Source organism: Aethalodelphis obliquidens, unplaced genomic scaffold (assembly GCF_003676395.1).
Source record: "Aethalodelphis obliquidens isolate GAN/ISIS:26980383/991018 unplaced genomic scaffold, ASM367639v1 scaffold45, whole genome shotgun sequence".
NCBI classification, from domain to species: domain Eukaryota; kingdom Metazoa; phylum Chordata; class Mammalia; order Artiodactyla; family Delphinidae; genus Aethalodelphis; species Aethalodelphis obliquidens.
In genome coordinates, this window is record NW_020837989.1 from 14,394,971 (window position 1) to 14,408,960 (window position 13,990).

The window sequence follows — 13,990 nt, forward strand, 5'->3', positions numbered from 1 at the left end:
AAGTTCCTTTAGCATTTGTTGTAGAGCTGGTTTGGTGGTGCTGAATTCTGTTAGCTTTTGCTTGTCTGTAAAGCTTTTGATTTCCCCATCGAATCTGAATGAGATCCTTGCCAGGTAGAGTAATCTTGGTTTTAGGGTCTCCCCTTTCATCACTTTAAGTATATCATGCCACTCCCTTCTGGCTTGTAGAATTTCTGCTGAGAAATCAGCTGTTAACCTTATGGGAGTTCCCTTGTATGTTATTTGTCGTTTTTCCCTTGCTGCTTTAAATAATTTTTCTTTGTCTTTAATTTTTGCCAATTTGCTTACTATGTGTCTCGGCATGTTTCTCCTTGGGTTTATCCTGTCTGGGACTCTCTGCACTTCCTGGACTTCGGTGGCTATTTCCTTTCCCGTGTTAGGGAAGTTTTCGACTGTAATCTCTTCAAATATTTTCTCAGGTCCTTTCTCTCTCTCTTCTCCTTCTGGGACCCCTATAATGCGAATGTTGTTGCATTTAATGCTGTCCCAGAGGTCTCTTAGGCTGTCTTCATTTCTTTTCACTCTTTTTTCTTTATTCTGTTTTGTAGCAGTGAATTCCACCATTCTGTCTTCCAGGTTACTTAATCCGTTCTTCTGCCTCAGTTATTCTGCTATTGATTCCTTCCAGTGTATTTTTCATTTCAGTTATTGTATTGTTCATCTCTGTTTGTTCTTTAATTCTTGTAGATCTTTGTTAAACATTTCTTGCATCATTCTGAATTCTTTTTCTGGAAGATTGCCTATCTCCATTTCATTTAGTTGTTTTTCTGGGGTTTATCTTGTTCCTTCATCCGGTCCATAGCCCTCTGCCTTTTCATCTTGTCTGTCTTTCTGTGAATGTGGTTTTTGTTCCACAGGCTGCAGGATTGTAGTTCTTCTTGCTTCTGCTGTCTGCCCTCTGGTGGATGAGGCTATCTAAGAGGCTTGTGGAAGTTTCCTGATGGGAGGGACTGGTGGTGGGTAGAGCTGTGTGGTTGTTCCTTGATTTGGGATGATATTACAAAGACCCCCCCCAGAGTAGACCTTGCATTTGTCTTCAGTTGTCATGTTTTTACTCCTAATCCCAGCCACCATCACTGACTCAAAACACCCTCTTAAAAGTTTACCTGAAAACCTCTAAAGAAGCATCTGTTGACAGAGAACACAACCTTTCCTTTTGGACAGTTTTGTCTTTCAAGTCTAACGACATGTGTACATCTTGGAGTAATATCACTCTCCTACTCTTTATTAAGTTAATTAGTTGCTTCTCTGTTAAATGTTTACTGAAAATACATTTTTAAAGACATAATTGACGTATAACATGTTAGTTTCAGGTGTACAACATAATGATTCCATATTTGTATGTATTGTGAAATGATCACCCCAGTAAGTCTAGTTAACATCCATCACCATTCATAGTTACAAAATGTTTTTTTCTTGTGATCAAAACGTTTTAAGATCTATTCTTGTAGCAACTTTCAAATGTACAATACAGTATTATTAAGTATAGTTTTAAAATGTATTTTAGGTAGATTTTTTAAAATTCTGGTTTTTATATCTATGGGAATCTCACTATGAAAAATTAGCCAAGTCTTTTGTTTACAAAATTATGTCTCTGAATTTTTTTTAAGTCAGATCAAGAATGGATTGGCTTAAAGAAAATGGAGATTATTTGGAATTGTTTTTAAATCCAGCTGCCTGAAATCTACAAAATTTTTAAAAGTATTTTTAATACTTAGGATTTGTCCAATAATACCGTATTGAACAGCTGTAAAAGTTCGTGAACTTTTTTTTTTAGTTTCATTTTAAAACAAGTCTGATTTTTCAACCCTCTCAGCATCTGAGGCTCAGAAGATTATAGAAAATAAGTTATTTGAGTTTGATTCTTTTATTCAACACATATGTATTGAGTGCCTGCCATGCACCAGGCACTTTGCAGGACACTGAGGATACAGAAAGACTGAGGCACACTCTCTGCCCCCACAATGAGATAAAGGAACACCTAGCAGTGTATTGAAGCAGGTCCAAGGCAGAAATTATAGAAAAGAGAAGATATTCTACCAAAGTCATTAGTAGATCCTTATGGGAAACTCATTTTCAGCCAGAGGCAATTCTTCTATACTCTTTATTCAATCCAAAAGAATAGTGGCAACTTGTAGTGGTAACAAAAATGATTATTGAATGCCTATTACGCGCCAGACTTTGAGCTGCTTCACTACACTATGATATTGAATCCCCATAAGATTTCTATGAGGTATGTGCTATTAATATATCCCCATTTTTACTCCTGAGATCACACAGTTACTGTGTACTGGAACCCTGACCCAACCTGGTTCAGCCGATTCCAAAGCCCATGCTGTTCCCACCTCACTATACTGATGATGTTTTCTCTGATATATGCTTCAGAGGTTGAATCGTTTTTTTTTAAATAGGAACACCTCCAATTAATTTTACCCATGGGAGGGCATTAACAAGTAGCTGACTGCTTTATGTGTACATGTCTCGAAGCACCCATCAGCTGTAGAAATGAAGACAGTGCTAAGTTGTGCACAAATGCAGTTATATGTACAGCCACATAAAAATGACCAAAGGAGGGGGGAAGGTAGGGCAAAGGGTGAGCTGTTTCAGACCATTTCAGTGATTATCCTCCAGTGTGGCTTCCAAATCCATTCCAAGGCAATGAGGATTGTTAAGTAGCAAGAAATCCTTACCTGATCATACCTGCAAGTTTAAAGATGTTGCTCACTCATCACTGATAATTGGCTTCCTTAAATTGAATAACCATCCAAGACAAGTCGAGGTTAGCACGGTGTTGGAGATCCATACTTCAAGGCAAGAGAAAGGCAGCTAGGGAAGGAGGGGTTCTCCAATCAGGAGCTGCAAAAGTAGAAGGCGTGTAGGTTGTCTGTGCTTTCAAGTACATGAGTTCAAGAACAAGAGTTCCTACGGAGAGAACACTTCCCTGAGCCAGTTGTCTGGGGAAACAGACCGAGTATTGGGTCTCCATTGCCTGTTCTCCAAATCAAGCCAGTATTAGCACTGAAAGGAAGAATGTGAACTGAGAGTTGTTTTTCTCTGTGGAACATGTCCTATCTCATGCCTTTCACTTAGGGTTTTTGTGGCTGTCCCAACAAGCCACTCAAGAATCGCCCTTACCGGTGGCAGAGGGACCACAACACGACAATTAATTTCTATGATTAAATTTCTTTGCCAGTGAGTCAGCTGAGTGAGTTTCCATAAAGGAAAAAGAGAACATTCGTTCTTTTTTCATATATATTATCTCTGAAAAGTTTTATTACCAAGAATAAATTGGTAGTATTTCCTGAACAGGCAATACTAAATGAAAATAATAATCAAATCTAAAGCAGACCTATTTGTCATAGTAACATATCTCATCTCAAGGTCTGGTCCAGAAGAAAAATTATTCATAGAAAGGAAGGCCATTAGGCTTGGAGATCTTAAGAACCTGCATTACATGTAAGAAGCGTTTTTACTTTCTTCCTTTGAATTTCTACTGGTGGAAATTATTCAATGATATAATTTTCTTTTGGAAGAAATTTTAGGAGAAGAGAATGAATATTAATTACAACATTCAGATCCATCTTTACTGCTACTGCCCTCACCCAAGTCACCATTATCTCCACGCAGACTATAGTAACGGCCTCCTGTTTTCCCACTGCCCCTCCCTCCCCCTCAAATACCACCAGTTTCCTCCCATGGCTGGCTCAATCTCAGCTGTCAGGTCTCAGATTAAATGCTTAATCAGATTAAATTTCCTCAGAGAGAATTTTGCTAACTACAATGCCCACCATTTACTGTCTATCTCATTTAATTTATTTCCCAATTGCTTTTATAGCACATTCATCATCTTCTTCATCTGGCTTCCCTGCTGGAGCACCATGGCTGCCTCATTTGCTGCTGTGTCTCCACCTAGCACAGGGTCTGGCATATAACGATACTCAGTGTTTGATGAATAAATAAATGGATGATAGAATGGGCCAAGCACTGGGCTTAATAATTTACAAACATTTTCTTGTGTAAACTTATGAACATCCTCTGAAGGAGCTACTATCCTCACTTGGTGAACGAGGAAATTAAGGCATAGATACAGTCTTATAGAATGTAGGTAGAAAGTGGGGATTTCCACTTTAGATCTATCTGACTCCAAAGTCACTTTTATTTCTACCCAATTGTTTTGCCTTCCAGTAGGAAATTTTTCTCACAAAAGAGAGATTTTTGAACTTTTTTAATATCCAAAGACATTCAACTCCAGCCTACAGAGCTTTGTGATCTTAGACCAAAGTTCTTAGGTCTTAACCTTTGAACTAAAAAAAAAAAAAAAAAAGGTAAAGAATGAGCTTTCCATTGCTTATTAAATGGATTTGACATTCTTAACCCCTCTGTCCACACACATGCCAACCCAAAACCGTCAGGAGGGATCTTCCGGCTAGTTAATGAATGTGCAGTGTTCAGCCAGATAATGGCTGTGATTGACATTCTGCTTACAGTGCTTCTGAATTGGCTTCTTATGCATAAATCAGGACTGTAGCCTATACACAAGCATCGCTTACAGGACCATTTTAGTTTGGGCATACGTAATCCTCAGGAGGCCCATGCGCAGCATAAGCATTCCCAGTATAAATGGAACGATACATATATTGAGATACATGTGTAGGGGTGTGTGTGTGTATATATATATGTATGTATATATGTATACATATACACACCCACAAATATGCATACACATATTTTTTGCATAGCTACATATAAAATAACTCTATCTCACCGGAAAACTGAACATGGTCAAAATTTGTTGCCAAGAAATACAATTTCCCATTTATTCATTAAGTTTCTATTTAGATCTCTGTTTTCTAATCTAGTTGTTTGAACTAAGCTTTTCTTTCAAGCTTTCATGCCTCATGTCAGTAGTGTGTTTGCCAAAGTGTAAGTGAGCTTTTACTCTATTTCAGTTTTATAACAACAGACCCGTGATCCATAATAGATTCGCCTATTTGAAGCCACATTGGATGACATTAAACAAAGGTTTGCCTAGAATATGGTACCCACACCATGAACGGTACACAAGATGACTTAGGTGGTATCCTCCATGGGGTAGTGAGAGACGAGGAGAGGAATCAGTCTGCTCCATCAGAGTGAGAGCCAGTGTCAAGCTGCAGAGGCGAACATTTCATTGTATTTATTTATATGGTTACCTTCTATTCATGGCAAATTATATTAATTTTCCACTTATGTCAGCGATATTTCATTTCCTTTTTGGGTAAATACACTTAAGGAAAAAATGTCAAGTTTAAAATATTACGTAAATAATTGTACAAGAGTTATGTGAGGCGGCAAAGATCATGCAAGTCATATGCAAATGACTGATGGAAAAAACTAGTGGAGGCCACAGAGGTCTGGGAGTCAGAGTTCACCACTTAATAACTGAGTAAACTTGAGTAAGTTACCGAACCTCACTTAAGAATAGCTGCAGTAACCTCAGAGCTTTCATCTGTTCAAATGGAAAATATATCAAGTGGAAAACAGCAGATGCCAGCAAATGATCTTCGTAATGATAACGCCTGCTTTTATTACTACTAACTATCATTAATGCAACGGTGTATGTGGAGTAGCTAATACAGAGCCTCGTGTACAGTACGTGCTTAGCAAATATGGGCTCACATTCCCTCAGCAGCAGCTTTCTTCACAGTAGGCCTGTAAATAGATGATGATTCATGACCCGGTTTTAGCTGATACCAGTCTAGTGTGTGAATATTGTGTGGCCTATTTTGAGATGTGCGCTTGAAGGCTACGTTGTATATGATCAACATGGCATACCGAATTCTAAAAAAAATAAATCGTGAACAACCTTTCTATGTCAGCCATGCCTACGAGGAGTGAAGAAGTTCTGTGAACAGAAAGCAGCCTTCTATAATGTAGAACACATTCTCCTTCTGTTTTTACTGGTATGAAATGAGTTAAATATTAATCATCTGTTTGTTTGAGGTTCTAAATGTAAAGGTTGAAACGGTATCTTGAATTCCTGAAGTTCTTTCCTAGAAAGAAGTATATATCAGGAAATTCAACCACAAATCCAACACAAATTGAAAAGTTTCTCAGGAAGAAAAATAAAGGGCAACCTGAGATGATTGAGAAAATAGACACAGGGTTTTATGTTATCTAAGAGCACAGGAAACTCGTTATATTTACCAGGTCCCATCTCAAGAGCCCTGTGAAGACAAGAGGAGACAAGTGGAATTAGACATGTGCTGACTTCAGAGAAAACTGGGAAATCAACAAAATGGAAATTTAACAAGACAGCGACCAGGGCCCTGAGAAAAAGTGAGAAACTACTAGGAGCAAGTGAAGCCTGGCTGAATATAGATACGTGTACAGTAGCAAATATTTCTCTGGAAGTGTGCACATTTATCTATCTATCTATCTATCTATCTATCTATCTATCTATCTACCCTTGGCTGTGTTGGGTCCTTGTTTCCACGCAAGGGCCTTCTCCAGTTGCGGCGAGCGGGGGCCACTCTTCATCGCAGTGCGCGGGCCTCTTACCGCCACGGCCTCTCTTACTGTGGAGCACAGGCTGCAGACGCGACGGGCCCAGCTGCCCCGCGGCATGTGGGATCCTCCCAGACCAGGGCCCGAACCCGTGTCCCCTGCATCGGCAGGCAGGTTCTCAACCACTGCGCCACCAGGGAAGCCCCTGGAAGTGTGTACTTCTTTAAAAATGTTTTATTATGGAAATTGTTCAGTATACACAAAAAAGCGAGAGTGAGTTTACAGTCTGCGTAGACCCACCCGCCAACCTTCAACAATAATCAACTTTATGCCAGTCTTGTTTCATCTAGCCTCATAGGATTTGGGTGAGGAACGGGGCTAGAGCATTTAAGGCCAGTTTTAGACATGGTGTCAACCATAATGACACAAATACTTCAGTATGCATTTTTAAATGTTAAGGAATATTTTATATAGTTACTATGCTATTATCACTCATACAAAATTGACAGATTCCTTAAAAACATGTAATACCTAATTTCCCAAGTTGTTTCAAAGATGTCTCTGTAAAAGTTTGGTCTAAATCAGCATTAAAACATGACCACAAGATGCATTTGGTTTTTTTTTTTGTCTCCTAGATCTCTTTCATCACAGCCCCCCTTTTTTTATACCATTGATTTGTTGGAGAAATTGAGTCATCCATCCTATGTCCTGTTACATATTCAGGATTTGTCTGATGGCTTCACTGTGGTATTATTTAACTTGTTCTTCTGTCATCGATATTTCTTATAATTGGTGGCTAGATTTACAGGCGTCATTCGATTCTAGTTCATATTTTAGGCAAGAATGTTTCACAGGTGGCACTGTATACTTTCTATTATATTATGTTCTGAGGCATATAATGTCTGTTTGCCCCATTTTTAGGGATTGAGGGGTGGGTTTATATGCTTTCAGCTTGATCCCTCCTTTATCAACTTTGCCCAACAACATTTCACATACTTTTAGCATTGCCTGCATCCATGATTTTATTAAGGTTGCAAAATGGTGATTATTTCTGTCTGTCATTCCTAATTAGCTGGAATTCTTCTATGAATAAATTTACCTCATCAACCATTTGGTTACCCTGAGATATAAGAAAGGCAAGAGAAATTCTTGATTCTTTTCCTTTATTTATCAGTTTTCAGAGCAATAAGGTGTGCCCTGGAAACAGTGTTGTTGTTTTTTTAATATTATTGTTAGATGGGTTTCAATCTGTTATAATTATTCTTTTTGATATTCAAGTTGCCCTGTATTTAGTACAGTGGAAACACCTTATGGTTGGGCTCTGTGTCTTTTGGCATTTTCCCTATTAGTCTTTAATGGCTTCCTTGCTTACTAGCCCAGGCTTAAGCCAATTTCCCAGGCTCATCTCGTTCATTTCCTGTTCCAGACCTACACTCAGCCTTTTCTAAGAACTCTGGTTCCTTTTAGAGAGACATAACATTTAGAGACCACAATCTGGGTGCTAGAATTGCTCATCACTCCTGGATGATCATTGTTTCTATGTATTTTCAGTAGGCAAAGCCAGGACATAAAAATGAAGTGGAAAAGAAAATCATGATTTCCTACTGATATTTTCAAATAATATGTTTTTTTGGTTGATTTTATACTTGCATGTATTTCCTTTTATGCTGAAATTCTAGGTCCTTAACATTAAGATAATTATTTGTTTTATAATATACCTATAATAACTAAAAAATAAGATTACAATATTACCACTGATGACTCCTGAATACAAAAATTCGTTTGTTTGTTTGTTTGTTTTAAGAGAGAAAAGGCAATATTAGTAACATACATGGATTAGTTTGAAAAGCTATTCATGTGTACCAGACTGAATTTGCCATGTCACATTAACGTGAATTGCATCAGTCTCAGAGTTTGGATACTTGGCATACTGGTTTTTAGAAGACTTTACCAAAGTATTTGAAACTATAATTCAATGAACAATCTAATTTATTTTAACTGCTTGTGTCTCACTCCACTGCCCTCTCACCCCATCTAATAACACTACTGCATACACTCCACAAGGGTAGGGAGGTGTCTTTTATTCACCAGTATATTTTGTAGCAACTAGCACAGTGCTTATAGTACTCACACATGTATGAGTCAATCATGCTACATGTTTTAGGGGAAGTCACTGATCCAGATGTACTGATATAGTCATAGGTGACAACACAGTGTCCACCTATTTCTTCAGATTCTCTACCATTGTTTTCCAGGCAAAAGTCACAAGTGTTATTTATGGATCAAGAGCTAAAAGGGCTCTTAGAAGCCTAATTCAATCCCTTCCTTTCTCAGATGAGAAATTGAGTGAGCCAGAGATTCAGTCATTTCCTCCAAATCACCCAGCTCACTCCTGGAGAGCCAGAATTGGGACCCAGAGGCCTTCTTTCCTGGTCTGGGATGCTTTCTACTCAGTTATACGGTGGGCTGCTTTCTCACCCAAACCTATATCCTCTCTGGACCAGCACTGATAAACAAAGCAGGCAAAAGTTAAACAGTTAATTTATTCCCTTTCAGAAGGTTTGAATACATTCTCTCTCATTAGGCCTAGATTACTGATGAATTCAACTCGACATGCTATTGTTTCTTGTTCTAACTGAAGACATTAAGAGTGATTGAACAGGGCTTCCCTGGTGGCGCAGTGGTTGAGAGTCCGCCTGCCGATGCAGGGGACACGGGTTCATGCCCTGGTCCGGGAAGATCCCACGTGCCGTGGAGCGGCTGGGCCCGTGAGCCATGGCCGCAGAGCCTGCGCGTCCGGAGCCTATGCTCCACAACGGGAGAGGCCACAACAGTGAGAGGCCCGTGTAAAAAAAAAAAAAAAGGAAAAAAAAGAGTGATTGAACAAGTTGTCACAGACCTAGTTTTGTTCATCTCTAACTTCAATTTGTATTAGAGTGCAAAGTCCAATACTGCTAGAAACAGTAATAAATGATTACTCTGTCTAACCCAGGAAAAATTCAGTGAATTAAAAAAACATTTGACCAACATCTACAGATTTCATACTTGACTTCCTAATTTTATACTTTAGATAAAAACTGAAGTTCGCTTATTAATCTTTGTTCTTGATTACCAATTGTCATCTGACTTTACAGCATAATAGAGGACTGGCTGTTCTCCCTCTTCATTCATTAAGTCCAAGTTGAAACATGTGATCATTATTAGGAGGTCTTATAGGCATAATGACTCCATTGAGGTTCCATGCCGGGAAATAAAGCTCAAAAATCCTCTTAAATCATGAGATATCGAGCAATGTGGTGACTGCATTTTGCTGCTATACTTATTTTGCATTTGAACTTTTAAATTGCTTTGCTAGGATTTTAAATACAGAAAAAATACTAAAATTTCAAGCCATTTTTAAACGAAGATTACAGAGTAATTACATGCTAATTAGGTAATGCTTTCATTTGAATGGTAATGAAAGTGGCTAGGGTGTACAAAAAGATATGGACTATTTAAATTAAACTCCATCTGTGATATGTCATATTCAGGTGCTTGTTTTTATTTCAGTTTCCTATAAATTCTTAACATCTTAACCTCTTCCAGGTAATATACCATAATGGAAATTTTATCAGCTTCAGCTTATCACAGCAACACCATCTTTATTATTTGTAGATCTTTACTGGGTTTTTTTAATTATAAAAAAGTATACTTTTAAATTAAAACATACACATCTATACAGGTATGTCAGTCATATTGCTTGGAGAATTATCATTTGTCATGGGGGAAAATCTGTATTTCAGAATGTATCCAGTTGTAAGTTTTGGAAGTGAATGCTTTTGAAGAGAGATTACTTCAGTCTTTAAAAACCAGCTTGCCACTTAAATATATTTCACAAAGATTGGAGTTTGTTTCATTCAGATAACTGAGAGTTTAGATGGCACATTCAACATTTTTAGCAAGTTCAGCCTTTATCCAAAACAATACTACTACCTGTGTAATCCTTGTTTAAAAACACAGTGCAGCAAAGTAGGAAAGTCTTTTTATAAGAAAGCAATAAGTATGCATGGCAAAGAAAAAGGTTAAATAATATTTAAAGATATAAAGTAAAAAGTAAAATGCTACTTTCCATAACTCCCAATTCCCAGCCCCTTAATCAGTGATAACTGTAGTTAACAGTTTCTTATATGTTTTTATAGTAATAGTGAATGCATATACAAGCATAAATTTGGTAGCATAATTTTTAATAAATAGAACAATACCGCTTCTTAAACTTAATAATATACCTCGGGCATCTTTCTGTGTTAATACATCTAAAGTTTAGCTATATTTGTTATCTCCTACTGATGCCTGTTTAGGTTGTTTCTGTTTAGGTCGGAATGTTGAAGTGAAGTATAGGTATTAGATAGACAGATTTTACTTTGCTGGGTCAAGGAATTTGTACCTTTAAAATTTGACACCTATTTCCAAGCTGCTTTCTGAAGAGTTAGTACCTACTTTTAGCTCTACCAACAGGTTATAAGATGACCTGTTTCTCCACACTCTTGACCACATTGTATATTATTAAATATTATCATCTTTGCCAATCTGATAAGTGAGAAATGGTATCTTATTCTTTTGTCTTATCTTTGAGCAAGTTGAATATCTTTTCATGTTTACAAGCCGTTTATGTTTCTTTTTTTATAAACTGAAAGTTCATCTTTCCCCAGTCCCATTTGCCTTTGCGTGATTGATTCATCTTCTTGGTTTATATGAGCTCTTTTAACATTTAAAAATAGCTACTTTTTATTATATGTATTGGAAACATTTTTTCCCCAGTTCTCGTTTCTGCCATGTGAAAGTTTTGTTTTGTTTTGTTTTTCTTTAAATGGATATAAATTTATCATTTATTTCCTGTCTGGCTTTTGTGTTCAATATCTTGCTTAGGGAAAAGCTTCACCATTTTGGATTTTTTTCTGTTTTTCTAGTACTTTATCAGTTTCACTGTTTCAATACATATGTTTAAATCTTTGAGCTGTCCAATGGAAGGAGTAATACAGCCTTAATATTTTCTTAATATGGTTAGTCAGTTTTTTCAAAACCATTTATTTGAATAATGTGTGTTTTCCTCTCTAGTTTGAAAAATCTTTATCACATGCACATATGAGACTACATGTATATTTAAGCTTATTTCTAGGCTCTTGATATTTATTGTTTTATCTGTCTGTGCGAGAATAAAACTGTTTAATTGCTATTGTTTTTATGTTTAATCCCTATATAAGGTAGTCTAGTCACTGAATCTCCTATTTTTCAGATTTTCATAGTTTACCCTTTTAAATTTAATTTTTATCTGATTTTGTTTACTTTTCCATATGTATTTTCAAACCAGCTAGTCAAGTTCTGGAAGAAAAAAAGAGCACAAGCAAGCAAGAAAGAGACAGAGACAGAGAGAGGAGCCTTACTATTGTGATGAATATCACTTAAAAAAAATCACTTTTTTTTTTTTTTTTGCGGTACGCGGGCCTCTCACTGTTGTGGCCTCTCCCGTTGCGGAGCACAGGCTCCGGACGCACAGGCTCAGCGGCCATGGCTCACGGGCCCAGCCGCTCCGCGGCATGTGGGATCTTCCCAGACCGGGGCACGAACCCGTGTCCCCTGCATCGGCAGGCGGACTCTCAACCACTGCGCCACCAGGGAAGCCCGAAAAATCACTTTTAATTGATCAATTTAGGGGGAATTAATATCTCTAAGATATTAAATATTTCTACCCAAGATAATGGTATGGTTTCTATTTATTCAAGTTTTCTTTTTGAGAGTAGTGTTTTAAAGTTTTCTTTACATATCTTGTACATTTTTTGCTACATTTATTTCAAATATTTTATATTTTTATTATTTTTATAAATGGGATATGTCTGATCCTTTTATATTTATCAGACTATAAATGGCTTTTCTTGTGGCAGGTTATATCTACTATCTATTAACATTTTTTACTGGATACTGAAGTCTGTCACATGGATTTTTGGCACCTATGATGATCAAATGACTTTTCTCCTTTGATCTGTTACTATGGTTAGTGATATTAATAGATTGACTGTTGTTGAGCTATCCTTGCATTACTTGAATATATCCTATTCTCTTAGGATATATTATGCTGTAAATGTTCTGCTTGGTCCTATTTGCTAATGTTTTAGTTGAGGGCCGTCTCAAGTTTTCAGAACAAGCAAGAGCCATATCTGTTTTATTTACTGCTTTGTACCCAGCACATAATACCTAGCCCGGTGTCTGAAGCAGAGGAAATTCTCAGTAAATATTTGTGAAAAGTAGGGTGGTTCCATGAGTCATTTGATGTGATTCTCTCTTAACTCTTCTGATCTATTCTAGAAAGAGAATCCATGATTAAGAGTAGCCTAAAGGTCAGCGAGTTGGTCATGTGAGGATCCATCCAGGTCCTTTGAAAACTTCTTTGTGTGTTCACCTGATCTTTTGATTACTCATAGCCTTTTTAGGTCCTTTCACCCGTTTGGACTAGACATGTTTTTCTCCTTGTGCAATCTTCCAGACATCAGCAAAGACATCTCTGACACGGGCAAGACTAAGTTTTCAGAACAAGCTGTTTCGTATTAGCATGAGGCACTTCTAGGGTGTCTGATCTGGACCAAACCCATGTGGAGCTAAGAGAAGAGCTTGAGCCTGACCTGGCAGATGCTGGTGTTGGCTCAGTGGCCACAGTTTAATTGTCAGAGCTATTACCTGGCCAGGGTTCCAGGCAGCCGCCCAGGAGCCCCACCAGTATAATTCCTGTAGGCGCCTTTTCTTTTACTCTTCTCATTAGCTTTCAGCAACGGCAAATGAAATCCTGTCCTTTAGTGTCTCCACGAGCATCTCCATTTATCTCAGAAGAGTTCTGTGGCCTGGGTGTGGGGGCCAGTTCTCTAAGTAAAGTCACATGTGGAAACAAGCAGGGTAGAAGAAAGATATGGCCAACAGCTACTTTGTGTCAAAACAGCTGTGATGACGGATGCTGCAAATGAGCAGTGACTAATTGTGACCAATCTGCTCACCTGTGGTTACTCTGGTACTCCCTCGGTTTCTTGTATACTGTTGCATGTTCCCCCAGCCTTTCCCCATAGCTTCTTTCTTAGAGTCACAAAATTGATTCACAATCTCAAAAATTCCCCACATATCTCCTTTTTTCCTTTTCAGTGTTCCATATTTCTATCTAATTAGCCTCTTTTGGTGTTTCCTGTAGCCAGTTGTATCTATTTGAGTTCAGGCTATACCCTTGGGGGTCTTGTACCCAAACATATAATACTTAAACTACACTGACTGTCCAGTTGAAAATCCTATTTCCAATTAAATATAACCTATTGTTTGTTATTCCTGAATTAATAAATAAGAGCATGCTTAAGGAAATCAGATCAAAATACTAGGTTATTGACTTTCACATCATCAACTCACTTAAAGCTAGTGTAGAGGCAATTCATACTGCTGAATAAATGGATAGGTTATTTGATAGCCTAGTGCA